This window comes from Trachypithecus francoisi, unplaced genomic scaffold (assembly GCF_009764315.1).
Source record: "Trachypithecus francoisi isolate TF-2019V2 unplaced genomic scaffold, Tfra_2.0 Contig01461, whole genome shotgun sequence".
Lineage (NCBI taxonomy): Eukaryota > Metazoa > Chordata > Mammalia > Primates > Cercopithecidae > Trachypithecus > Trachypithecus francoisi.
Genome location: NW_022681433.1, coordinates 263,468 through 289,567, shown reverse-complemented (window position 1 = coordinate 289,567; position 26,100 = coordinate 263,468). Strand labels below are relative to the sequence as shown.

At 42.1% G+C, this 26,100-nt stretch overlaps 1 long non-coding RNA gene across 1 annotated transcript in view; it reads left to right on the top strand.

The window, feature by feature from the left end:
• The window catches only part of LOC117096613, a 179,400-nt gene that overhangs the window by 9,650 nt on the left and 143,650 nt on the right, over window positions 1-26,100 (top strand). The window lies entirely within an intron of this gene.

The following is a 26,100-nucleotide window of genomic DNA, read 5'->3' as shown; positions in this document are numbered from 1 at the left end:
TGGAATTGGAAAGCCTTCCACAGGAACTCGTCAGAAAGAAGTAAGGTCTACAAGAGTTTTAACCAGGAGCTGAGAAAGGTAATTCTGAAAGCAAAATAATGACTATCTTTAGGCCCAATGCCCACTGGACACATGTCTGGTCTTTGGAAAACACTGAGGTTGTAAATAAGATCAGAAAGATTCGTTTACCCGAACTACAAAATATGAGTGCGGGCACAACACTGCTCTGGGAGTGTTGTTCTTCCCCTTTCACCAGGTATTAGTTTTCTATCGTGTGTAACACAATACCAGACAGCATCATTACGTCACAGTTCTGTAGGTCAGAAGTGCAGGCAGGCTTGGCTGTGTTCTCTGCTTAGGGTCTCATACAGCTGATGTTAAGGTCTTGGTTGAGCTGGACTCTTATCTGGAGGTTCTGGGGAAGTATCTGGTATCAAGCTCATTCAGATTGTGGCAGAATTAAGTTCCTTGCAGTTGCAGGGCTGAGGTTCCCATGTTTTTTCTGGCTGTCATCCGGGAGCCACTTTCAGCTTCTAGAGGCACCTGCATTTCACCCCCACGTTGCCCGTCCATCTTCAAGCAAGCAACAGCACCTCAAATCCTTCTTGTGCTTTGAATCTCTCTGCCTTCTCTCTCTACCATTAGCTGGAGAAAACTCTGCTTTTAAAGAGTCCCTTAGGTTTATGTTGGACCCACCCGGATAATCTTTCTTTTGCCAAATAAGGTAGCATCATCACAGACGTGATTGCTCATCATATTTACAGATCCCACTTACACTCAGAAGGACCCACACTGTGAGTCATTCCTAGAATTCTGCCGCACATCACAATCCAGCTAGGCACTGAGAGGGTTCCTGGGATCAGAGTGCTACCTGATGGAGGAGCAGTGGTCCCCACTGTACCTGCAAGACCATTCGTCGGGGACTGTTTTGCCATGGGGCATATGAAGGGAAATGGGCTACTTCTGGGAGAGGCAGCAAGATCCTTTAAGCCTGGTAGGCTAGAGGCACTTGCAGGAATAGACCTGTTTATGCACCTGTGATGATGACTTTATAGAGACCTATAGAAAAACTTGCAAAGAATTTCCAAAGGTTAAGCGATCCTGCAGGGCCACAGAGGAATCAAATGTGAGTTATTACTGTTCGAGTGACCATGTTTGTGTGCATTCAGTAGTGAGGACTGGAAAAATGTTCCCCAGGCCAGAGCAGATGTTAGTGACTCGGGGACTGATGACCCTTCTATGGCCTTGTCCTTTGAATTTCAAGATGATAAACCTGGTAACTAGCTAAGCCAGCATTCAACCACAGGTTGTCAAGCTCAAAAACCCATGCATTTTCTCAAGAACTCTGCCAGGAATGGGAAATGGGTGGCATGCTTACTGTGACGCAGCACTCCTGTACCCTATCACTGACCACACACCGCCTTCCTGCAGCCTAGGAATCATCACGACTGCTGTCGACTACCACTGGCAGTTAAACGGAGTTGAAATCCAGCGCAGAACTTAACTCCCATCCCTGGAGACCACACTGTATCTCAAATTCTGGCAATGCCAGAAACAGAAAGATTTCTGCCAATTTCTTACTCAGCTGCAAAATCCTGTATTGTAAATGTCAGAGGAATACCTTGACTCCCTCTATTGTGTGCCTTTAGTTGAATCTGACTAGGAGGAAGGAATTTAAAAGGACTGAAATCTTTTATACATTTTTGGACTATTACACTTATAATTCTGGGATTTTCCTCTCCTAGCTTTTCTTTTTTTCTAAGTATTTCACTGATTAAAATGAATGAGAAAGGAATTAAAATGAGTAAGTGGCAGGAATGTAGACCCAAAGAGGATATACTAAAGCCATTTGTGCTATTAAAACTTCTTAGAGGGAACTGATGATGTTAACATTAAGAGGCTGTGCTCTGTTCCCACAGAGAAGCAGGGCAGCCTTAGGTGAGCTGTCAGGAAGCTCAAGTTAATGGAAATTACTGGAAGCTCTGAATGCATTGCTAAGAGAGGCGGGCCGGGGGGTGGGGTCTCTTGGACGGTGCAGCAGCTGTATTTGGAACTGACAAGGTAGGAAAGGGTCTACTGGAGTGTCACGTAGTCCTATATTTTGAAATGCAAAGGTTGTCTTCTTTGTATTGACATTTTTAGGATGCATTCACATGATGCAGCCATCTCACAATAAAGATCAGGTACTTCTTTCTAGATATTTCTTGTTCAGACAACCGAGACGAAAAGAAAAACCATACTTGAGACTCAAAGACAGCAAACGGAGGTTACTCTTAAGTTGGCCTTATGAGCCCATGATCTAACCTCCACATACTCCACCATCACTTCTCAGGATCTGGGTGGAAGTCACACTGGCCTCAAGGTTTTCGGTGTGGCTGTTCTCTCTTTGCCCTGCTCTCAGCTACCTCTTTGTCGGACTAACTCCTATTTAGTGGTGCATGGTAGACACATCTGATAGCAATAACTTAACAAGCATACCCTGAGAATGACCCTTATGGCAGACACATCTGAATGTGGGTTCCAAGCTCAGGAATCTGGGAGCGGCCAACCTGGAGAGTCATTCTTTATCAGTGAGGAACACCTGAACCCCCAGCCTGTTCCCTGGAACCTGGGTCATACAGGGGATCTAGGCCCTTTTGTGTTGGGTTAAATTAAGGTTGCCAGGTGGGGATTGTTGGGAGAGCGTTCTAAGTGAAGGTGCTGTACAAACGGCATGCTTTTTAACAAGCAGCGTTGGTTCTCTTGTCTAGCCTGCTGCCACCGCACCGTCTCTTTGGGTAAGTTCCCCACTGATAAAACCCTGTGTCTCGTTTGCTGGTTCTGGGACTCTTCTTTGGTTTCTTGAACTTGGTGCCGTCCCTACTGAAGTGAATAGGGATTCAACATGACAAGTTTTCTTAATTTAGGTGCATGCCTTGTGGGGCTCTTCTCTGTCTTGCAAACCTTATCAGATGCCCCAGTTACACACTTGCCTAGAGCCTTGTACTTTGCCTCAGTCACACTTGTGGTTACCACTCAGTAATGCTTATTGAATAATTAATTTATTGTGTGCTGTAGTTCTTTTTATAAATGAGATTGTCAATTTCTTGAGGCCAGGAATTAAGTCTCTTTCATTCGCTGCTGTATCTGCAAAACCTCGCTCAGTATTTAATACTCAGGTGAGGGCTTGGCAAGTATGTGTTGAATGAATTACCATGAGAAACAAAAAACTAGGACCCTGGAGTGCTGACTATGATAAAAAACATGCAGCAGGTGGGTTTTGTTTTGTTCATTCTCCCTCTTGTAGCATCTCTCCTCCTGCATACGTCCACACACGCCGGGCTCATGTTTATAGGACGTAGCTCCCAGTTGACTGTTAGGTATTTCCTCAGCTAACGAACAGAGTTGACGATGACCAGGGCTGTTTTCAGCTATATTTGGAGAATTTTAAACAACAGAGATGTTTCTAAGTTTTAGCTGCTTGGAAGATTTTAAATTGGTAACCAAGGTAGTGATCGAGGAAATATCATGTGCTGTAAGAAGATTCTCCCCCATACTATTAAAGGAATCTCCAAAATGAGGCCGCACAGCAGATGGGGGTAGGTGGGAGGGACAGTTTTGTGGCAGTGGTGATGCAGGTGGAGTGAATTAGATCAGCTGTTTTTGTTTTTAACAGAAAATGGTGATGGTTGAAACTGACAAGACAGCTGGCATTTTTATTAAAGCCTCCAGCAACTACACACCTTAGTAATATGAGGGACCCTGCCTGGTTGATTGGTAGGTGGATGGGTGGATGGTTAGTTGGTTGTTTTTTTCTGGTCAAGCTTGACTTTCTAAATGTGTAATAAAGTCATAAGACTTCCATGCCTTTGCCCGAAAGGAGCCTTTCTGGTCAGAATTAACTGTGTACCTTGGTGCTCCCAGAGTGGTCAGTAGACATTTTATTTCATTTTGTGCTCCCCCAACGGGCAGTAGGCCTTTTAGGACAGGAAGCCCATTTCCCGGATCTGTGTCCAGAGTCTCAAGCCCAGTGCATCGCAAGAGTCAGTCCTTAAGATGAATGTGTTCGTTTAAACCCAAACGAATGTTTTAGAGGAGCCGCCAGCCTGGCCTGGGCTCTCTCACTACCAAGCCTTAGTTGACCATAGAGAAACAAGTCTGAGGCGTCTGGTATGCGTGTGCATTCGTGGCCTTTCTCCTCCTTTTTTCCTTCTGAGTTTTTCTCCCCTCTCTCCTTTCTTTCTCTTCTTTCTTCCTCCTTGTCTCTATCTCAGTTTCTGAGTGATTCTTGTCTGTTTCTCTCCCTTTTCCTCCCTTCTCTGTGACATGAAGGGTTTATAAGTTGTGAAGTGCACAGGGAACCCTTGGCAAGAGGAGAAAAGAGGGCAGAAATCCAGCTACACTATACTGGCTGAGGCATAAGTGCTGGCATGGGATTTTGTCTGCCCAGAGAAGGCGTCTTTTTCTAATGTACACAGAAGTGTTTTGGGGGCTAACAGTGGCCCTTTCCTTCCCTAGAATATTACCAGGGAAAACAGTTATTTTCTACTTTCTTTTCGATCCGGGCTTCCTCGTATCTCAATAAACCCTTCATTACTCTCCTTCTCCCATCTGCTGACCAAATCTGGGCAGGTTGGAATTGCATTTCTATTAGAAACATATCATTAAAAAAGTGTTTTGCAATATTTAGGGCTTGTGTCTTTTTTTCTGCTTATCTTTTATTTTTGTTGGGCTCTTTTGAGTAGAAGAGCTAAACTTCCAATCATTTTTCTTAGATGTTTCCCTCTAATTTTCTCTTCCCAATTGTCTATATCACTAAACCCTCCTAAGCTCTTGTTGATCCACTGGCAGTGAAGGTGTGTTTATATAACCATGGTGTTTGTTCCATAGTCTCTGACTGAAAATATTGAGGATGAGAAACCTTTGCATCTGTAAGCTGCCTGACAATCAGAACTGCAGACAGGGAAGTTTGCGTTTTGGGAATGCTCTTGAGATTGAGGTCCATTTCTAATTATCTTTTGTATCTGTAGTTCCTGGCACGTTCTTAGCATATAACAGGCATTCAGAAAGACTGCTGAATGCCTGAAGAAGTGAGTGAATTAAATCCTCCCCTAGCCACAGGCTATTTAGGAGACTCACACTAGTATTAGTAGCCAGTATAAATCCAGGTCAGGGCAGGCACTGACCCTTACATTCCACTGGTTAGCTGCAGTGAGATGATACTTGTATTAGGCTCTTGTGAGATTCAAGAAACAGGAGCATGCTAAGGTTAACCCACTTAAAAAACACAAAATACATGGAAGCCAGGGAGACTGGAAACCAGTTCTGTATTTTATAGACAAGGTCTCCGCAAGGCCTGGCAGATCAAGAGAGCAGGACAGATTGTTCCCTGACCTGCCTCTCCACCATTGTGATGACAGTGATTTTGGTCTGCCTCTGCTATTCCCATTGACTGCTTCTTGCTGTTCTCCAACCTCACACCTCCGCCTGGTGTCTGGCCTTGGAGTTTCTCCCAGTTTCTGTAGATTCTCCTTTCTGGTGGCTGTCACTATAGGTACTATTGTCCAGCTCTTCTGACTAGGTTGTCCAGCCATGTCCGAAAGAGGTTCTGCTGTGGAATGCAAAGCCGTTGCACCGGGCTGCATCAGGGACAGTGTCCTGGATGTGGCAAGCCCTGGCAAGTCAGACAGGACTGGCAAGTCCCTGGCAAGTCAGACCGGGACTGTTGGGGCAAGCATCTGAGGCTCCCAGAAGCACACGGGCTGTGCACTTTGTAAAGATTGCTGCTGTATCTTGAGTGTCAAACCAGAATGCTTTTTCAATTTACGGTCATACCTGATTCACTTAGGGCTGGCTGTCTCAGGAATACTTTTATGATACACACAAATGCAAATCCATTACGGTGCCAAACCATGTAGTCAGTAAAAAGATGAAAGAACCCCAGGTTGACAATAGAGGGAGCACTTTCAAAGCTCTCAGGCAGTGACACTTGCAGGTCACAGAGGCCTAGCTCTCCTTGATTTAGGGTCACTTTTCCTCAGCTGTGATCTCTCCTTATATTCTTCACCCACAATGCCTGACAAAAGATGCTAGAGGTGCCTCAAAAGTGCCAGAGGTGGTTTTACAAAGTTTCAATCTCTTTCAAGAAAATGGTTGAGGAAATAGAATGAGACTATTAGGGATGGGCAGAAATTCTTTGACAACATTAAAGAAGGTCATCATAAAACTCGCCACAGCCTGGGAGGACTGCCTGATGATCATACAGAATTGGAAGGAATGATGTTGGGGCTTGTCAAACTTCAGGGGATTTGATGAGGACAGTCACTGTCTCTTTACTGATTATGCTAGAAAGACTGTGCGCATTGCTTCTGGGGAATGCATTCTCCCCACCCTCAAGCTATTTCCCAAGAAATGAACACAGGACAGTTATCAGGGGAAGAGCCCTCAGCTTTCCTCTGTCTTCACACATTGGGGCTCACTGACATTTTCTTTGCCAACGTAAAGAACAAACAGGGCTGAATCTGTTTTCTTATTCCATGGTGTCGCCCTAAGTCCATATACTGTTTCCCTTCTGGGGACTTGGCATCTAGCCTGAACCTCCTGCCTGAGATTAGCAGGGGCAAGGGGATGGAGGGGAGGCTGCCCAGGTCATTGTCCTTGTTCCCACTGATCTCTCCCTTTAAGCAGTAGACTCAGTCACTGGCACCATCAATCTAGCACATTTCATAAACAGTAAATTCATTTTAAAAACCTGCTGCTGAGCAGCCATCTGTCTCCATTTTTGTCAATCTGCTGTTACAGCCATGCTAGTGTACTCTGAGGTCGTCTTTCATTAAAGACTCCTTGATCTGAAGGCGAGCTCGTTAAACACAGAGACAAGAGCTGTGGGCCAGCTGAGAGCGTTTCTGACCACTAGCCTTTCATCACCAGAACCTGGAATTTAAAACTTGTTTTTGACCTAAAATGATGATATTGATGGTTTCTGTATCTTGCTGTGCTGGATTTACATACTTTAAGATTACCGAGTGTTCTAACATCCTAACTTACTACTGATAGGAAGAAGACTGACAAGTCTTATTACCATTTAAGTATTAAGTAGATAAACCAAGGCACAGAGTAGTAAAGTACCCAAGGTCACATAGCAAGGAGGAGAACTGGGAATATATCTGGAGCTATGGTCTCCCTCCTGAACAACTGAGTCATCTCTATCTGTGTGTGTGTGTGTGTGTGTGTGTGTGTGTTTTAATATGACCATTTCACAAAATCTTTACACATGGACATTTTGCTCTCCAGAGGCCAGTGTGAGCATAGCAAAGAGAATTGGAACCAGCTTTGAGCTGATTTGTAGGCAGAAGCTGACACCTGGATCCCAAACCAGTTTTTAATACATACCATCCTACAATGTATTCTCTTTGCAGCACACAGGACCTCTCTCCACTAATCATTTTTGTTAGGAGGAAAACATTAAAACCAAAAAACCTCAACAACGTAAAATCACTGAAAGCAAGCCAGGGATGCAGACAGCACCAGACGGGACTGTAGGCAGTGGAAACACTCTCTTGCAAAGGAAGCGTGTTAACTTACGCTCAGGCCCCATAGGCTTGTCACCAGATGAAATGATCTGAAGGAGCTCAGAGGGTATTTTCCTGTACTTACCACCCCTAAGCACCCTTACAAGCCATTTTGGATGATAGAAGAATAGGTGGGAAGCTGGTTCAGAGCCCGTCAGGATTCCATTATGCCCATGATGTTGGCATGCCCTGTTAACATGTTAACATTTAGACCTACCTAAAATAAGTCAGATCTAATCTCCAAGCATAGATTTCAAGGCAGTAAGCCACCCTGTTGTTCATTCCTGCGGCATCCTGGGTTGTCACTCCCTGCATTGCTCCCCTCCGCCTTCCTTTGAGGAAAGTGCTGGGCTTTGACATGTTCCCTCTAGTGTTTGTGATAATCCTCTTTGTGGCTCTTCTACTGCTTTGTTCTTATTTTTGACACATTGAGCAAAGCACCTGGAATTGAAAGAGTCAGCTTCCCTTTGAGCAATCAATGGATGCCAAGAATAATACTCTGCCTTATTCTTATTCCTTGGGGTGATGGTTAGTTCTGTGTGTCAACTTGGCTGGGCTGTGGTGCCCCATTGTTTGTTCAAACACTTGTCTAGATGTTGCTGTGAAGGTAATTTTTAGATGTGATTAACATTTCAATCAGTAGACTTGGAATAAAGTAGATTACCCTCCATAAAGTGGATGGGCCTCATCCAATCTGTTGAAGGTCTTAAGAACAAAGACCAGTTTCCTAAAGCAGCAGCAATGTTTGCTTCAAGACGGCAACGTAGAAATTCTACCAGTTTCCATCCTGCTGGCCTGCCCTGAAGATTTTTGGACTCAAGGCTGTAGCATTGACTCTTATCTGTATTTACCGTCTGCCTACCTGCCCTACAGATTTTGGACTTCCCATCCTTCGTATTTGCATGAACCATACATTAAAATAAATGTCTGTCTACCTATCCATCCAACTACCCACTCAAACTATTTGTTCTGCTTCTCTGGAGAGAGGCACGAATACATTAAGTGACTAATACACTTAGTTAATTTCAACATTTCCTTCTCTACAAAGGACTAGAAGGTAATTAGAACATTCTGGAGCTTCCCCAGCCCTGTCTCTTGTTAGCCCTGCCTCTTGTGTGATCTTGGGGAAGTTGCAAACATCACGCTGCCTCTGTTTACTCAACTGTTAAATACGAATAGGGTATTTGCTGCTAGGTTGTTATGAGGATTAAATGAGGATGTGCCACAGAGTAAATGTTATGTTTTTAAAATTAAAACGTGTATGTTAAAACATATCCAGCACTTTGGGAGGCTGAGATGGGTGGATCACCTGAGGTCAGGAGTTTGAGACCTGCCTGGTCAAAATGGTGAAACCCTGTCTCTACCAAAAATACAAAAATTCGCCAGGCATGGTGGCACGCGTCTATAATCCCAGGTACTTGGGAGGCTGAGGCAGGAGAATCACTTGAATCTGGGAGACAGAGGTTGCAGTGAGCCAAGATCATGCCACTACACTCTAGCCTGGGCAACAGAACGAGACTCTATCTCCAAAGAAATAAAAAAGAACAATTATTTGATATAATATCAAATCTATTGATTTCATGTTGTAGGCATATAAAATTGTTCGTGTGTGTTCTAGTATGTGAGGAAGGCGGGAAGAAATGTGGAATGCCCTTCATGTTGTTCCTGAATCATTGCTTCTCATTTTCTGGAGGAGTGTGGTTGGTGTGTTGGTGAAGGAAAATGCAGCGGCATTTTCATTTCATGTAAGGGTGGATCAATCCACCCGTAAATCCTTGTTCTCACATCTTACCACTTCATGATTTAAAGCAAAGGATATTACCTTTCTGAGACTCAGGACTTTTTAAGACCCTTAGTTCGACCCTAGCTCTGTAGAGGTGGAGGTCTTGAGAATGTGCTTAGATGGGTCCACAGATAATTCACCCTGAAAAGGAAGGCACTGGAGGACACATGCTTGGCACATGAATTTGATTAGTCACCTCTACGACGCAAGACTTCATTGTGCCTATTCCTCAGTTTTGCCACTAAATTCATCCCAAATCGGTCAAGAGTGATGGCTATAAAAGCTTAGAGAACATTCTCCCCATTGGAAGCCTAATGAAGAGCTATAAAACCTGGTGAGTAGAGCAGCAAAAGGTGTTGGCAGTCGAGGACAAGTGGAAAAGAGAAAAGAACAGCTGTTAAATGATGAGGGCTTTTAGTGTGAACCACTGTTGAGATGTCTCAGCTGGACACAAGGGCAGGGGCTTGGAGGGAAGCTTGGCATCCCACGGTCATTACCTGGTGGTGGTCGGGGGTGGGATCAGTTTTTACCAAAAAAAAAAAAAAAAAGGTTGTTTTTTTTTTCTTCTCTCATACTGTGGAGCAGTTGTTCTTAGCCAGTGGAGATTTTGCCCCCCCAGGGGACTTTTGGAAATGTCTGGAGTCTTTGATTGTCATGAAGGGGGTCGGGGTTGCTGTAGTCATCTAGTGGGTGTCTAGAGCTGCTAAACATCCCACAATGCACAGGGCAGCCCCACAGGAAAATACTCGGCTCAAAATGTTAGTAGTGCCGAGGTTGAGAAATCCTGCTGTGGCAGCCCTCCGTGCCTTAAAGGAAGAGTAAGCAGCCCTGGTACGGACTGTTACGCTGGCGGCAATAACAGCACAGGAGTCGCATTGCTCCTCATAGGAGAACAGGAGGCTCACATGTGTTTGGATGTTTCCTCCAAGATGATGAATTTGCTTGAATGTCTTGTGTGGTGCTGTGGGCGCTCTCTCACCCAAACCAGGTGTATTTCAGAATTGATTTGGAAATGACTTTAGGACCAGTTCACCGATGGCCTCAGCATGACGGTAACATATAGCCAGGACAGAGTCCATGACGGTGAAATGGCTTTGATGAAGTGACTTTGTTCCCGCTGTTCAGCTGGGGCTTTCGGCTCCTCGTTTGATCTCCCCAGTTAGAGTGCAAACTCAGAGTGGCCAAGGGCTGCGGATCCTCCGTTTCCTGGGCCTCCCTCCAAGTCCTCACAAAGGGCAGGACCTCAAGAAAGAAATGTTTCATAGAGGAAAGTCACCCCCTACTTTAGTATACTTCCACAGCCTGACAACCTGAAAAAAAAAATTAGGACAGGAAGGAGAAAGCCATCTCAGTGATGAATGTTCTAAAATTAGAGTCTACAATGCAGGTATTCTATTTCTTCAGAATATTAATATACCCTCACTGGAATACATCATTGAGATTTCACTGGAAAATTAGAAAGGACAAGGGATGAGTTTCAGCCCGAAGGCTATTTTGAATATCTTAAGTGATTGAAATAAACAAATTAAAAAGTGAATTTGTTATGTTCAGGACTAGATTTATGACAGGGCAGTACATTGGAGGTCATTTTTACTGTGGCACATGGGGAAGCTTCAGAAGATTTCTGTGTCTCAAAGACTGTTCACAAAAATCTTTTCCAGGTTCTTCTAGCTGTATGGGAGCATAAAGAATGGTGTTTCCTATCGAAAGTGTTTAAGAGGCTGTCACTTGCTCAAGATCATTTAGTCAGTGGCCAAGCCAGGACTAAAGCCAGCTTCCTGGCTATGAGACCATCACCCTGTGCTGCTCTGTCTGCCATTTCTCATGGTATCTGACATTCCACCCTTGACAAGTAGGGAGATAAAGAGATAAGATGATAGGTGTTTGGAATCAGGCAGATGTGAGGATACAGCACGGCTTTGCTGCTCCTTTTCTGTGGGGCTTGCTTAACTTTTCTGATTCTTGGTTTTCTCATATGAAAGTAGAGAAAATAATTATTATTAGTGGTTTACTTACCTGTGTCATGAAAACTTCTAGGCCTCATAAAGCTCCTTATCATAACGCAGTTATTACATTGACTTTTTATGACATAGACTGGTGTTACTCAGATTGTGATTCATGGAACAGTTCTCAAGATGTGTTTAAGATTTTAAATAATTAATGTGTTTCATGGCTAAATAACTGTAGGAGACACCAGTTAAATCAAGGTAAACAGAATAGGAATTCCTAGAGCCTTTGATAGGCTAACGGGTGTGACTTAATAAGAGAATGTAGTAAGCAGCATTTCACAAATATGTATGACCATAGAACTTTTTTAAAGCGGGACATCTGATAATATCTTGTGGGATGCTAGTTTCCATGGGACACAGTTTGGGAATTATGGTAGATTGATTATATTGATGTGTCCACTCCTTTTTTCTGGGCTTAGATATGTGACTTATTTTGGCTGATCAGCAGTTAACAGGCATGATGCAAGCAGAGACTGAGAAAGTCCTTGTGCATTGAGGCTTGTTGTCTTGCTGCTCTTTATAACTACAAATCTTAATCTCCCCTGGCTCCTTCATCATAACTGTTGCACAGAACCCCTATAGACTCCACTGGGGATGGTACCAGGTTCAAGAGACGGAAGAAGAGACCCAGAGCCAGTAAATGAGACATGAGTTTCACTGGGGGCTTACATACAGGGGAGAGAGTCCAGAGGCGATGGGCTGGACAGAATAATTGCATGGCCTAGTGGTGGTGGGCTGGGCAGGAGAACCACAACCGCTTGCAAAAAAACATGTGGCTTATATAGCATTTTCACTTAACACCCTTTCCTGACAGCCTCCACTTGGCGATTTTCATGCAACCCCAATCTCGGGGTCTCAGTCCCCCATACAGCCCATGTTCCACTGGACAGGCAGGGAGCTCAGATGTTCCTCATAGACCAGGAATGAATCTCCAGACTGGCCACTCCCAAACCCCTTAGCTCAGAATACACATTCAGGTGCACCTGCTGTATAGGGTCATTCTCAGGGTATGCTTAAGTTAATGCTGTCATTTGGCATTTACCATATGCTAACCATGAGTATAGGCTAGGGTTAGCCTGCTGGAAGAATGAGAAAGATGTGGGGGAGAGTGAGATTGACAAAGCTGAGGTCATATGACCTTATTGCCCCAAGCCAACCACTAGCCAACCACCACCAGAAACGTGAGTCTCAGCTGAGAGCCAACTGACCTAGAAAACATGTAAGTGAGTCCAACCAAGATCAGGATAAATTTCCAACTTGAATTACAAACTTGTAGGCCTGTGAGCCAATAAATGATGGTTGTTTTAGCTACTCATTTTTGTGTGGTCAGTTATGTAGCATTATGTGTAGCAATGTAAAACTGATATAGGAATTGGAAGGGAAACTGATAGGAAACGAATGTTCACACTCTGGCTCCAACTTTTTCTTTTATTCTCATATGTAAAATACACTCTCTCCCTCTTCCCAAGATCCTTAAAGTTCTCATCTAATTATAGCATCAGGCTCAAGGTCCAGGATCTCAAGGTGTAAAACAGGTCCTAATGAGTCTCCTTTGGTACAGTTGCTTTGAGTTGAAGATCTATGAGTGAAAAATACAAGAAATTTGACCTTCAAACCTAATGCATTAAGGTAAGAAAGGACAGAATAAGTATAGTAGACAATCCCATTCAAAAAGTGGAAGAATGGAAAGCTAGTAAGAGGCACTGGCTCATAGCAATCCTGAATTCTATCCCTGAAAATGCTGCCAGGACCTTCTCTTCCAGAGGAGGGAATATTCTTGATTAGGCCTTGGTTCTGCCACCTGGAAGTGACTCCCCAGTCCGTTGTTTCCTAAGGTTCTGTTCTGTACCATCTGGGTGGTCTTTTCTACCCCCTTGGCTACTCCTGTGTGCTTTAAACAACTTTCTTAGCCTGTTTCCGGATTGTGGAAATTAGAGACCTAGAGGTTTTCTTACATTTTGAATAGTCTGAGTATCTTTTAGTATAAACTGGTGATCCTTTTGTCAATATAGTACCATCAAAACTTTTGTGAGTTTCTTATAAATCTAATGGGCCAAAAGCAACACCTACAATACTTTTAGAGCTAGGTCTCTCTCTAGATTCAACCATAGTTATTTGGGCAAATTAAGTACCGTGAGACAGTGCTCTTAAGACTCCTAGTAGCACATTTCTTGAGCTTCTTAAGACTCCTAGTAGCACATTTCTTGAGCTTCTTAAGACTTCTAGTAGCACATTTCTTGAGCTTAGAGGATTGCTGTTTTCTGTTCTGTTTCTTTCCAGGGTCTTAATAGACGGTCTTAAAGACAAGTATTTGATTAGATCCTTGTCCCAGGCTATATTTTACTTTGAAACTCTTTTGCCAGCTGAAGAAACAGATGAAAAACAATTTTCTTTTCCAGCCAAGAAGTCCTGTTTCCTCTATGGTCTCTCTCAATTTGCTTATGCACTGGACAGTTATTTTTTTTAGCCCTTTCATTTCTTGTAGAATCTTAGCAGCATGCAGCAGACACTTTCAACATTATGCCTGGAAATGTTATTGCTCAAATCCCAAGTTTCTTAGGCACATTTTCTACCATCTGAATTGACACACGTAGCAGTTTTCTCATTTTTTTGTTACTGCATAACCCGTGTTGTCATCTTTCCATCCTCTTGTAGCAGTTTCCTCATAATTTTTCTAGCCTCTGCCCATTTTTTTTTGTTAGTCGCAGCACCCTAGTTTTAAATAACAGTTTCAGTGTTAGTTGTTGCCACAAATAATGTTGCATGACAGGTCACCCCAAAATTCAGTGGCTTAAACAATCATTTAGCTCACAAGTCTGCAGATCAACTATTGAGGCCGAATTGTTCCTCTTGTCTCTGACATATTTTCTTAAGGAATCCACTGGCCATCAGCAGATCCAGATGGGCTTGGCTGGGGCCACTTGACTCAGCTGCACATATGTGTCATGGCTAGCCCAGTGAGCTAGCCCAATGCATTCTCGTTAGTAGCGTCTGAGTACAAGAGTATGCAAACCTAACCATGCAAGAGGGCAAGCAGAAAAGCACAGGGGCTTCTCCAGCTTCTGCAGCTGTCTCATTGGCCAAAGCAGCATAAATGATCAAGTCCAGAGCTGGAATAGGACAAGATTACAGTGTTACAGAACTGGAGGTATGGATATCGATAGACCATTAAATAGTGCCATTAATAACCTCTGTATGCCATAGAAATTATTTCTGTGTAAATATAAGAATTTCTATCGGTTACGGTGGCTAACACCTGTAATCTCAGCACTTTGGGTAGGCTGAGCAGACGAATCACTTGAGGTCAGAAGTTAGAGACCAGCCTGCCCAACATGGTGAAACCCCATCTCTACTAAAAATACAAAAATTAGCTGGGCGTGGTGGCAGGTACCTGTTATCCCAGCTACTGGGGAGGCTGAGGCAGGAGAATCACTTGAACCCGAGAGGTGGAGGATGCAGTGAACAGAGATTGCACCACTGCACTCCAGCCTGGGCGACAGAGTGGGACCCTGTCTCAAAAAAAAAAAAAAAAAAAAAGAATTCTTGAGTTACAACCTTGCGCTGGTGCCTCCCTGGAACAGAGTTCTCTGATGTCCTTGTGGGTTAACTGTGTCAGTTTCTTTGCCTTTTCTGGCTCTTTCATAAATTTGTTAGAAATATTTTCAATCCTCCTACATTTCCTGCCAGTATCATCTTTTTAAAGTAAATTCCGTATGTTTATTACCTACAGGGTTGAGTGTCACCTTCTGTTGTTTGTCCCAGGTTAGTCATCCTCCTGGGAAAAGTGAATAGCTGAAAGAAATAGAGGGAGGAGAGGGAAGAACCTGAGGGGTCAAAAATGATTGCCAAACCCAGAGGTATCTGGATGTCAGTGAGGTTGTGAATGTGTGTAAATGTGGCTACATATGTATATGCTTGTACCAGATGTAATATTTCCATGAGTGTGTACAGGCATTTTTATGAGTGTGGGTATGTGTGGATGTGTATATATCTCTGTGTTAGCAAATGTATGTGTGTGTGGTAATGGGTATTTCTTCCCAGTTCATTGAAAATCACTACACATGACCTGATTAATCAATGAGCCAGTTACATATATACTCACAGAGCAAAGTCCTATGGGAAAAGAAGGAAATGTGAAACATGGAGTCAAAAGGGTTGTAAGAACAAAGCAGGAGTTGGGGGCTCTTACACCCCAGCTTAAACTTCCAAGTTTGAGAAATTCCAAATGGCATTAAGGACCTTTTTTTTTTTTTTTTTTTGAGACGGAGTTTCGCTCTGTGGCCCAGGCTGGAGTGCAGTGGCCAGATCTCGGCTCACTGCAAGCTCCGCCTCCCGGGTTCACGCCATTCTCTTGCCTCAGCCTCCTGAGTAGCTGGGACTACAGGCGCCCGCCACCACGCCTGGCTAGATTTTTTTTTTTTTAATTTTTAGTAGAGACGGGGTTTCACCGTGTTAGCCAGGATGGTCTCGATCTCCTGACCTCGTGATCCGCCTGTCTCGGCCTCCCAAAGTGCTGGGATTACAGGCTTGAGCCACCGCGCCCGGCCCATTAAGGACCTTTTAACTCCTTCTCTCCCCATGTCCTTCCTCCAATCTGAACACTGGGGAAATATGGGATAAAGACATCCACATTGCCTTTCCATAAAGTAATATGAAACCGAGCAGCGCAAGATGGATTTTATCCCTTTGATTCTCCCACCAAAGTGTCCCATCCTTACTGGAGATAGAGGACCCAGGAGAAGATATCTAGTCCCTTCTCTGTCTCAAAAGTGGGATGCTGTTCTGTTTCCTCCGAAATACTTTTTATATTTGAGAAAACATATCAGGTATGTCTTTGCCAAGACTCTCTTCCAAGAGGCCTGGTTTGAGTTAGGAGCTTGCCTGTTATTCACTGGTTTCATGAGTTCTCAGAATCTCTCAGTGAAGTGTCAGGAATCTGGGGTTCTTTGGAAGTCCTAATTCTAGTCCCACACAGGGCACAAACCTCTTTAGACAGGTGGGAGATTTTCTGTTATGTTGATGGATGCATTTGTTGTTCCAGAGAGGAATCAGAAAGTTGATTCCAGTTGATGTATTAGTGGTGATCTCTGAGGGGAAGCACTTTTCAATTGGCAGGGGACGGTGAGGCCATGAGATTGAAAACTTTTGCTTGAAGAATTCTGTAATCTTAGATGACCTAGTACTACTTAGCCAATGGATAAAATTACAGAATTACTCTATAAGGGTTAGTATTATCCCGTTTCGGGATTAAACTTCAGAGATTAAACCATGTGGCCATGATCACTGAATTGGGACGATTCCAGAAGAATGCTCCTGAGCACCTCACTCTACTGCCTCTCTGGCAGGTGATCTATCCCCTCCAGACCAAAATGCTGTGTACTTCATTTACCAGTCCCCCGAGGCAGAGCAGCAATAGAAAAATGGGTTGACTAGGCCAGGCGCGGTGGCTCACGCCTGTAATCCCAGCACTTTGGGAGGCTGAAGCAGTGGATCACAAGGTCAGGAGTTCAAGACCAGCCTGGCCAACATAGTGAAATCCTGTCTCTACTAAAATGAAAATTAGCTGGGCATGGTGGCGGGCACCTGTAATCCTAGCTACTTGGGAGGCTGAGGCAGAAGAATCGCTTGCACCTGGGAGGTGGAGGTTGCAGTGAGCTGAGATTGCGGCACTGCACTCCAGCCTGGGTGACAGAGCGAGACTTCGTCTCCAAAAAAAAAAAAAAAAGTTGACTATAGGTTAGCACAGTCTAGGTTTCACACTGTCCCCTCACTGTCCACAGTCTAGTTGCATACAAGTCTCAGCCTACAAAACCTTGTCTTAGATACACATTGAACCAAAGTTCCCTTTATCACCTCAAGGAACAGAGAGTGAGGTGCAAAATCCTACTCTGTTGTTGCTCAGCCTTAGACAGTGACAATTAATCTAAGAATTAATAGTACTTCATATTTGAAACTTGATTTACTATGATTGCAAGTCTTAAAAATGATGCATATGTTGATTTTGATATAATAATGTCTTTTTAATAAAAGACCCACAATGGTTTTCATATGTTATCTCCACCTGAAGATAATGTTTGACTTCCCAGACCATACTTGCTATTTTATCTCAAGAAATACTAGAGAAACAAATCCTCACTTATGCATAAACATATTCAAAGGCAAAAGATTTATTTATTGATGAGAGCCTCAAATTGGCCAATTTTTAGCCTTTTCTTCTGAAAAGAAAAATGTTTTCCAAAATGAGATTGCTACCAGATGTAGTGAATTACATAGCACTTTCTCAGATATGGAAAGCAGATGAAATGGAATATTCTGGTTTCTGATTCAGTCCTATTCTTATCTACACATAGCTCTTCTTAAGTGAACTTGACAGTGTTGTGGGCTGATATTAAGATGGACTACTTTAGTAAACAAGAAAAAGGGTTTCACTCCCTGCAATAGCAAATGAGCTTTATAATAGAAATTTCTTTGTGCAGGGGAAGATATTACAACTTTCAACACACACTAAATATATTTGCTAGGCAAAAAATGCATTTCATTACATGGAATGCACTTGTACGTTAACCACTTTTTTGCCTTGTATTGAGGACGTAACATTTTCTACTGTAAAATGTCTGCAATTTATTTTTATGCTTGTTTTTCCCATGAAGTGAATAGCCCTGTACTGATAAATGTACATTATATGAGAGGTGAAATGTGCAGAGCAAACATCTGAGCTTGTTGGGTATCTGTACCGTTTTGTGAGCAGGCAACAGTTAAAATTTTGGACCACAACAGCTAATTTTATTAACACAACCAGTCTGTAATTACTAGATTAACCGGAGTCCTTTACTTTGACACTCTCAGCAACTATAATAGATGTGTATGTTCTCTAAAATAATACTGTTGCAGCTACAACTATAATTTTTCCTGACAATGTCTCTGCTGGGTTAAAAAAAAAACCATAATTAATACTTTACTTAATCTTTGCGTACTGTATACCTAGTTGACCATCATTCAAAATGGCAGTAGCCCAGAGCCATAGTTTCTTCACAGTTGAATGTATTTGACCCTAATTACTGCTTATTGGAAATATACCAAACAAGTAAAAAGGGAGCTGTAACAAAGAATTCAGGCTTTAATTTTTTCTGTGATGAGAGAACTTTGATGGTCACTACTTATTTGTCTATAAGAGTTGCGGAAGTCTTTGCAGGTTAGAAAATTACAAGTATCTTGCTAATGTCAGTCTTACACTTGAACATGTTTAATGGACTATGGGTGGGGATTATGCTTGTTTTATACTTATTTTATCTTGTATTTAGAAGCATATGATTGACTATTTGTCAATGGTCAGGATAGGAATAGGCTGATAGGGAAAAGGTTCGTTCCCTTTTCTGGGAATGATGTAGTTTAAGTACTATTTTTGTAGAAACAAATGCCTTCGGTCTGCCTGGCTGTATGTTAGGAGGTGCTTTATGCTTGCTCTCTTATTTAATCATCGTCCTACGACGTAGACATTAGTCCTATATTATCGATCTGGGACTAGCACCTCGGTGTGGTTGAGGGACGTGCCATGGCCACAAGGTCAGTGAATGTTGGGCTGGGCTTGACCCCAGTGCAGCCTGAGTGCTCGCCTACACAGTAGGAGACATTTCCAAACATTTGAAGCCTGGGAATGAAAGAAAGTCCACTTGCAAGTAGAGGAGGAAATTGGAGGTGGTGGAACTAGAGAGACAGTGTTTTAGTGATCTAATATGTAAACATATTCACTATAGCTTATTGAAAATGCTCATTTTCGGTGCGCTACGCAGGATAGTTGCTTCAGTTACTTATGACGGGCTTATTTAATATAAATGTGAACCTTTTACCATTCTGATGAAAAATAAGCTATAAGATTTTTAGTGATCTGATGTCTCTATTTTCTCAGTTTATGAGAATAAACTGAGTACTATGGGAAAAGAGGTCTTACATTTTGGAGATAAACCACCTATTATTGAGTCCAATAAATAAACACAGTAGCCATTTTCTGAAAAGGGCTACAACCCCCGCCAACAACAACAACAAAAACCCCCAAGAACCAACCTCAAAGTAAAACATCCCCGACCCTTACCAAGAAAAAACAACTTGTTGTGAATCATAATTTGTTGCATGGATATTTGCTGAGTCAGTCTCATTTTCTACACAATTACTACCAACAATTTTTTTTTTATTTCATTTTTACCCTCAACGAAAATGAACAGTTTATTGAGTTAAAAATAAGCTTCCCTACACTTTCAAATGTTGTTTTTGATGTGGTATTTAAATATTTTCCAACACTGATCAATGACTTTTTCTTACTGTAATAGGTAAAAAAACACCTAAGCCAGCAAGAAGAGTTCTCTTACAACGGAATATTATTCCTTTTTTTTTTTTTTTTTGTTTTTCTTATCAATTAGTCTTTTTTTTTTTTTTTTATTATACTTTAAGTTCTAGGGTACATGTGCATGACTTTATATCATGTATAACTCCCCAATGCAATCCCTCCCTCCTCCCCCCTCCCCATGATAGGCCCCAGTGTGTGAGTTCCCCTTCCCGAGTCCAAGTGATCTCATTGTTCAGTTCCCACCTATGAGTGAGAACATGCGGTGTTTGGTTTTCTCTTCTTGTGATAGTTTGCTAAGAATGATGGTTTCCAGCTGCATCCATGTCCCTACAAAGGACGCAAACTCATCCTTTTTGATGGCTGCATAGTATTCCATGGTGTATATGTGCCACATTTTCTTAATCCAGTCTGTCACAGATGGACATTTGGGTTGATTCCAAGTCTTTGCTATTGTGAATAGTGCCGCAATAAACAAACGTGTGCATGTGTCTTTGTAGTAGAGTAATTTATAATCCTTTGGGTATATACCCAGTAGTGGGATGGCTGGGTCATATGGTACATCTAGTTCTAGATCCTTGAGGAATCGCCATACTGTTTTCCATAATGGTTGAACTAGTTTACAGTCCCACCAACAGTGTAAAAGTGTTCCTATTTCTCCACATCCTCTCCAACACCTGTTGTTTCCTGACTTCTTAATGATTGCCATTCTAACTGGTGTGAGATGGTATCTCATTGTGGTTTTGATTTGCATTTCTCTGATGGCCAGTTTGAGGCAACAATTAATAGCCTACCCACCAAAAAAAGTCCAGGACCAGATGGATTCACAGCTGAATTCTACCAGAGGTACAAGGTGGAGCTGGTACCATTCCTTCTGAAACTATTTCAATCAATAGAAAAAGAGGGAATCCTCCCTAACTCTTTTTATGAGGCCAACATCATCCTGATACCAAAGCCTGGCAGAGACACAACAAAAGAGAGAATTTTAGACCAATATCCCTGATGAACATCGATGCAAAAATCCTCAATAAAATACTGGCAAACCGGATTCAGCAGCACATCAAAAAGCTTATCCACCATGATCAAGTGGGCTTCATCCCTGGGATGCAAGGCTGGTTCAACATTCGCAAATCAATAAACGTAATCCAGCATATAAACAGAACCAAAGACAAGAACCACATGATTATCTCAATAGATGCAGAAAAGGCTTTTGACAAAATTCAACAGCCCTTTATGCTAAAAACGCTCAATAAATTTGGTATTGATGGAACGTACCTCAAAATAATAAGAGGTATTTATGACAAACCCACAGCTAATATCATAGTGAATGGGCAAAAACTGGAAAAATTCCCTTTGAAAACTGGCACAAGACAGGGATGCCCTCTCTCACCACTCCTATTCAACATAGTGTTGGAAGTTCTGGCTAGGGCAATCAGGCAAGAGAAAGAAATCAAGGGTATCCAGTTAGGAAAAGAAGAAGTCAAATTGTCCCTGTTTGCAGATGACATGATTGTATATTTAGAAAACCCCATTGTCTCAGCCCAAAATCTGCTTAAGCTGATAAGCAACTTCAGCAAAGTCTCAGGATACAAAATTAATGTGCAAAAATCACAAGCATTCTTATACACCAGTAACAGACAAGCAGAGAGCCAAATCAGGAATGAACTTCCATTCACAATTGCTTCAAAGAGAATCAATACCTAGGAATCCAGCTTACAAGGGATGTAAAGGACCTCTTCAAGGAGAACTACAAACCACTGCTCAGTGAAATCAAAGAGGACACAAACAAATGGAAGAACATACCATGCTCATGGATAGGAAGAATCAATATCGTGAAAATGGCCATACTGCCCAAGGTGATTTATAGATTCAATGCCATCCCCATCAAGCTACCAATGACTTTCTTCACAGAATTGGAAAAAACGGCTTTAAAGTTCATATGGAACCAAAAAAGAGCCCGCATTGCCAAGACAATCCTAAGTCAAAAGGACAAAGCTGGAGGCGTCACGCTACCTGACTTCAAACTATACTACAAGGCTACAGTAACCAAAACAGCATGGTACTGGTACCACAACAGAGATATAGACCAATGGAACAGAACAGAGTCCTCAGAAATAATACCACACATCTACAGCCATCTGATCTTTGACAAACCTGAGAGAAACAAGAAATGGGGAAAGGATTCCCTATTTAATAAATGGTGCTGGGAAAATTGGCTAGCCATAAGTAGAAAGCTGAAACTGGATCCTTTCCTTACCCCTTATACGAAAATTAATTCAAGATGGATTAGAGACTTAAATGTTAGACCTAATACCATAAAAACCCTAGAAGAAAATCTAGGTAGTACCATTCAGGACATAGGCATGGGCAAGGACTTCATGTCTAAAACACCAAAAGCAACGGCAGCAAAAGCAAAATTGACACATGGGATCTAATTAAACTAAAGAGCTTTTGCACAGCCAAAGAAACTACCATCAGAGTGAACAGGCAACCTACAGAATGGGAAAAAATTTTTGCAACCTACTCATCTGACAAAGGGCTAATATCCAGAATCTACCAAGAACTCAAACAAATATACAAGAAAAAAGCAAACAACCCCATCAAAAAGTGGGGAAAGGATATGAACAGACATTTCTCAAAAGAAGACATCCATACAGCCAACAGACACATGAAAAAATGCTCATCATCACTGGCCATCCTTTTTTTTTTTTTTGGGACAGGGTGTCACTCTATCACCCAGGTTGGGGTGCAGTGGCATGATCTCGGCTCACTGCAACCTCTGCCTTCCGGGTTCAAGCAATGCTCCTGCCTCAGCCTCCCAAGTAACTGGGATTACAGAAATGTGCCACCACACCCGGCTAATTTTTGTATTTTTAGTAGAGATGGGGTTTCGTTATGTTGGCCAGGCTGGTCTTGAACTCCTGACCTCAAGTGATCCACCTGCCTTAGCCTCCCAAAGTTCTGGGATTACAGGTGTGAGCCACAGTGCCCGGCCTATTATTCAGCCTTAAAAAGAAATGAAATTCTGATACATGCTACAGTGTGAATGAAACTTGAAATTGTTATGCTGAGTGAAAGAAACCAGACTCAGAAGGGCAAATGCCCTAAGATTCCACTTACGGGAGATACCTAGAACAGGGACATTTGTGGAGATGCAGGGAATAGAAGTTACCAGAGGTTAGAAGGGTAAGAGGATGAGGAGTTATTGTATAGTGAGGACAGAATTTTGTTGGGGGATAATGTAAAAGTTTTGGGTATAAATAGTGATGATTGGTTACATAATATTGTGAATGCATTTAATGTCACAGAATTGTACACTTATGACTGGCTAAATTGTTAAGGATTCTATTTTACCACAGTAAAAAAGAAAAATTAAAAAATAAGGGTTCTGCCAAGGCATTACAATGGAGAGACACAAAGTTTTAGCCTCTATTGCAGGACCTAATACCTGAATAGATTCTGATTCAACAACTTCAGAAAGTTCCTGTGTGAGGTCTTCTTTCATTGATGTGATAAATATTTATTTAAAAGTAATGATATGTCATGTCAGACTCTGAGGGACTAGAGGGTTGAGTGAGGGAGGTCTCCTGCCTGCAAGAGTGGAAAGACAGCCACATTAAAAAATGATTAAAATACAGTCAATGCGCTGCAATAGATATGTAATGAATAGTAGGGGAAGCCCAGGAGAAGGACTCCTGAGGGAATCAGGACCTCATACAACAGTTGATAATTGATCTGGGTTTGAAGTTTGAATAGGAATTCGGTTGCTGATTTTTTATTTCAATAATATGCAGTACATTCTCGCTCACATTTCCCACCTTGGAATCTTGGATCTAAGATATTTGCAGCCTTTTCAAATATTTTGTAGTATTTTCCCTTTGGGTAAGTATAGGCAGATTGGTCCCCGGAGGTAGAAAAACATCTTGGATCATTCTCTGTCCTACTTTCTAAATATTTGTAAGCAAAATCACTTTGAGAAATAATTCAAAGTAAATGAGATGTGTTCAGGTCCATCCAAGAACTTATAATGTAATAGGGCAAGGACAGCTGGATGGCAAGTGACTTCAGAAACAGTGTGGGATGGCTGTGCAGAGGCAGGAGGATTGACTTCTGCTGGGGCATGAAGGCTTATTTCACATTTAAGGTTGGGTAGAACTGTGATAACTAGATGTGATGACGGTTGTTTCATTCAAATAGATGAACAAAAGCAGAAAAGCAAGAAAAAGGATGAATCCTTTTCAGGGAAACGGTGAAAAAGTAAGTTGGAAAGGCCCTTTGGGGCCAGATCACAAGGATCTCCAAACCTTCAATATTTTGCTTATTCTAAGGAGAGAAAGGCGTGAAGAGTCTTCACCCCTCTACCCATGTGTAAGGGATGGTGGAGAATAAAGGAGGATAAAAAGGGATCAAAAGGCACTGGATGGCACTGGGCTCACAGTTGAGTGGAATGGGTTGAATTATTAATGGAAGTATGACTGGTGAAAAGGAGATGTTTTGGAGCCAGTTAGCCTTAGGTTCAAATCCTGATACAAAATTTACTAACTGCAAAGTTGGCCAAATTACTTAAAACTTAGGAGCCTCGTTATCCTTGTGTGACAAATGGGTACGATAATATTATCTTCATATAGAGTTATCAGGAGGATTAAAGAGAATGGGGTGACAGATATACGTAGTCTCCAGACCACCCTCATAGGCACCGTTGTTAGTTCCTTCCCCAGGTGATCGCCAAAGTCCCATCTGAACTTGAGAGTCTGAAATAATTTATAGAGGATTGAAAAAATCCAAAAATCAATTATTCACATAATTGAAGTTAAAATATATCACCAACATATTTCTAGACAAGTAATAGAATTCATTTCAAGTATAAATTAAAAAATTACAGCCAAAAGATTTTCCTAGTGTAGAAGCTTCTCTCCAGCAACGACTCTAATATTTTTGGAAGCTGAATTAACCATTTCACTCCCCCAAGTTGCCCCGTAGGGCTCATATCCATGTTGTTTGGAAACGATATCTTCTTGTCAGATCTAACATGAGGTCCCTCAGCTTTGTGTGAGCACAGAGCTCAGAGTTAGGGGTTTACCTGTGCAGGATGTCTTTCTACTAAAGTGACTGCCAGTAATACTTGAAAGTATCAATGCATGTTTGAAAATATCCACCATGCTTTCCATTAGAAATAGCATAGGCTGTGGTACCTTCCCCTGTGTCCTTACCACACTTCATGACTTTATAGAACTAGCCACTTTGCTGAATTCTTTTTTCCTTGTTGTTTTTCAGGTGAACTGCTTAGGTTTTCTATTTTACAATAATAGCATCATCTGTAAATGATGTCTTCTGCTTTCTGACTGTTGTGTCTTTATTTGTGTCTCCTGATTTGGAGATAAAGCTGTCAGGAGGATGGTGGTAGTAGGCATGGACTGATGGTAAGGGAAGGTGTGTAGGGTTTAATATGATATGGACATATAGTTTGAATGCCATAGCACCTATCATATCTTTCTTGTTACCAGAATCACATCATATAGAACCTTTTGGGAAAATGCCTTTTTCTTTTTCCTTTTTGTTTCTTTTGAGACGGAGTCTTGGTTCTGTCACCCAGGCTAGAGTGCGGTGGCGCAATCTCGGCTCACTGCAACCTCCACCTTCCAGGTTCAAGTGATTCTCCTGTCCCAGCCTCCTGACTAGCTGGGACTACAGGTGCCTGCCACCATGCCCAGCTACTTTTTAAAATAGAGATGGGTTTCACCTTGTTGGCCAGGCTGGCCTTGAACTCCTGAACTCAAGTGATCTACCTGCCTCAGCCTCCCAAAGTGCTGGGATTACAGGCATGAGCCACCGTGCTGGGCTGAAAATGTCTTTTTCACACTGAACTCTGAGCATATTAAGGAGAGGGTCTTTTCTTACTTACCTTTATATATTCATAGTGTTAGCCCTAAGCCTGAACAAAACACATGTGTAGATCTTTACGGGAGGTATGAGTAAGTATTTTAATTTGTCAGAGATCAATAAAGGTACTTATCAATAAAGATATCAATGAAGGACAAAAAGTCCAATAGGAAATTATGAGTATCTTTTCATAATATCAGAGAACATTAACTGTTTAGCTGTCTTCCTAAAAAATGTTTCAATTATGGTTAAGGATACTTGTCTTTTCTTATGTAGGATAGCAGGAAGGGGACAAAATTTTAAGTCGTATCCAATTTGTTACTAAAATAAAGAGGGGAAGCCCAAATTCTGTCTAAATTGTTGGTCCGTCCGAGTATAGATCCTGTCGTTTCTTTTCTAATGCGTTTTCCAGTAAACATACAGATACATAAATCCAAGAATTAATAAGATTAATGGACTACTTTGTACCTGCCCAGGAGGACAAAAAGCAAAGTAAAAATTTGTTTATTATTTGTGGATTCTATGTCCTACTATTTTTAA